Source organism: Cucurbita pepo, unplaced genomic scaffold (genome assembly GCF_002806865.2).
Source record: "Cucurbita pepo subsp. pepo cultivar mu-cu-16 unplaced genomic scaffold, ASM280686v2 Cp4.1_scaffold000174, whole genome shotgun sequence".
Classification (NCBI taxonomy): domain Eukaryota; kingdom Viridiplantae; phylum Streptophyta; class Magnoliopsida; order Cucurbitales; family Cucurbitaceae; genus Cucurbita; species Cucurbita pepo.
In genome coordinates this window covers 155,123-157,975 of record NW_019646449.1, presented here as the reverse complement: position 1 = coordinate 157,975, position 2,853 = coordinate 155,123, and the positions used below count along the sequence as shown (strand labels likewise).

At 40.0% G+C, this 2,853-nt stretch overlaps 1 long non-coding RNA gene across 1 annotated transcript; it reads left to right on the top strand.

Annotated features, from left to right (window-relative positions):
• The first annotated feature begins 1,920 nt into the window (after nt 1-1,920).
• On the top strand, nt 1,921-2,466 carry LOC111784220. Its single transcript, XR_002813499.1, has 2 exons — nt 1,921-2,146; nt 2,242-2,466. It is a non-coding gene; the product is annotated as an uncharacterized LOC111784220 (long non-coding RNA).
• The last annotated feature ends 387 nt before the right edge of the window (nt 2,467-2,853 follow it).

Here is a 2,853-nt window from a genome sequence, read left to right as displayed (position 1 = left end):
TTACAGGAGATCGAGCAGCCTTTCTTTCCCTACCTGGTATGCTTTCCCGCTTATTGTGCAACTAGCCAACTAGCCAAAGAGAGAGGGAGAGGGATCATGTCAATCAATTTGTATGTGCATTTTGTCCGTCCTGTACTTGCTTGCTTAGCTTTCTTAACCAACATCTCCGGTTTCCCTCGAACCAAGAGGTCCTGCTTATCTATACCCAACAGTCACACTTTCAGCCGAAAGACTGATTTTTTTCATAAAGTCGGTTCATAGATCAAGAAAGAATGAAGCTGCTTACAGGGACGGTTATGCGATACGTCTTTTCATACTCGCCTTTTCTTTAACCCTACTATCAACCTAGCCATTCTCGCTTGTTGCTTTAAGGGGTCTCCCCACTGTAGATTACTCGGATTGGTTCTCGCGTCCCTGTGCCAAAAAGGATGGGCGAGTTTGGTTTGAGTGTTCATCGATTGGGTGGATCCATTTGCTCCGGGGGGGTGAGACGAGGTGTAGCGCAGTCTGGTCAGCGCATCTGTTTTGGGTATGTTGTCCGCTAAAGGTTTTAGGAAAGGGGGTACAAATTTTCTACATAGGTCATCTGTGGTCACAATCCTTTTAAGGAAGATGCTCCCAAATAATCGGTGAACAATAGCCTTTAAAGAAGTTTCAGAGAGCAAGAAGAGGCAGAAAAGAGAATAGGAGTGAGTCGTGCAAGGAAGAAGGAACTAGTAGGTTAAATTTGGGTTCGTTTGAACTAAAAAACGAACAAAAGTTTTTCAAACGAACTCAAATTTAAGACTCACTAGCCCAAAGTCCATATGTGGTAAAAAAAAAAAAACCTTTCGTGGCCAAACCCTTATTCGCAGTCCGCATCCAACAATTTCTTTTTCAACCTACACGTATGCTCCAGGCCAAACTCACGTAACTAGTCAGAAGATGCGGCCCACAACTGAACGGAAGACAAGTGTCACAATCGCACTCTTGCAGTAGTGAGACAATGATTATGTGACATTTGTTCTAATCCAATGAACAAGTCAACCATGCAAAATTTAGACTGAACGAACAATAGCAGTGTATGCTCGAATCACGTTTAGAAGAAATATTTTAGAAAACGTGAGCGAGGAAATACATTCAAAACAATTTCAAATAAAGCAATGTTATAAGCTAAAAGTGAAGAAACAACAACTGGTCACGTTCTCCTATAGTACATTTTGGGACATTTTAGTCCTGATGGGTGTAGATATGATTTTGAGGACTAATCATACACCCCGTATTGGCACAACAATAATAGTAAAGGCCTATCTAAGATGAAAGCAAGTAAAACGTGTTTGGAATGAGCATGCCACCATGAACCACAAATCGTTTACAGGAATAGCTGAGACATCTAACATGCAGCCACAGGCAACATGCCTTGGCCAATCATGACCGCGACATCTGCCCTTACACAATTTGTCAATATCTCTATCAACCGGCTCTTCATAAACTCAACGTTGTAGGATGAGGCTGACTTTAGGTCTCGCGACGCGCTTCTAGCTGATCTCAGTATTGAGGAGTCTTTTCCAACCTACTAGGAGCTATTGAAAATCACTTCTCGGTTTGTTAACTCTTCAAGTCTTCTCTGTTGGTGTCTTTCCTACTTTTTTCGCTTGAAACAATTTCTTCTTTGCATGACGTCATACCACCTGCTTTTACTTGATGTTTTCTTGGTCGGAATAATAACATTTCAAGTTACTTACGTGGACAACAGGGTTAGTCTGTATCCATAGGAGCAATTGGATACTATATGATGTCTTTCTTATCTTGTGGATAATTTTGACTAGTCCATAGAATTTTCGCACCAGTCTATGGTTCTTGTTGCTTTGAACTCAAAGTTGATCTAACCTTAACTTATCATAACTCTCTATTTGCTTTGAAATTATCGTGGTCGACCCTTATCTTCATCCGTCTAGATGGTATTTTTGCGTGAACATGTGTTGCTTTAGTGGTTTGTTTTTGTCTCCCTTCTTCAGTAGAGGTGTTGGCTTGGTGTCTTTGCCAAGCATTTGAGTGATCAGTGACAAGAGCCTTTGGAGGTCAAATAAACCCGACTGTGAACATGCCATTTTTCTATTTGTAGAATTCAACTAGCTCAGGCTGAGCCGCATGACATCTATTTGTGGTACGCGACATAAAACTAATCTTGTGATTTATCTCTCTTGGTGGGGTTAAGCCCAATATCTGACCTTCTTGTTTTGGGTCGTGGTATTCATGTAGTGGCAAAAAAGTTTTTGTTGAGGTTGGCACACTTGAGCTCCCCCTTTTCAAATACAACAATGGCAGCAAGTGTAGATTCATCATGCCTAAGATTCTTTCTCAATTGTACTATCGTCATCATTTTCACCCCTCTTGGTTGATGGATGTTTGTCTGAATGATCGTTGGGTTAGACTCCGTTACTACTATGCATTTTGCTAGGGGCATGTAAATGACTTTGTGTTCTAGCAGGATGTCAATCCCTGACTATTTGGGCTCTAGAATGTTGGATATGAAGGTTGACTATTTATAGTAAAAATCTGATAGAGATATATATACTAAATAATTATATATAGTAGGTGGTTACATATAGTGAAGTTATATATAATAAACTGAAATCATATGTATACCCATTGTCAGTGCTTCCTAAATGTACATTTCTCATTCTCCATATCCTCTCTTTGCATACCTGAAGTCATTAATACAAAACCATTAGTCAATATTTCTTCTTACATATTCTCTATCATGTTTTTTGTGTTCATTTAGATCAAGTGTGTGCGTTGTTGTGTTATTCTAATAACTGGTATCAGAGCGAGGAGAGATTCACCACGATCTGTGAAGATGGAAAGTTCAAA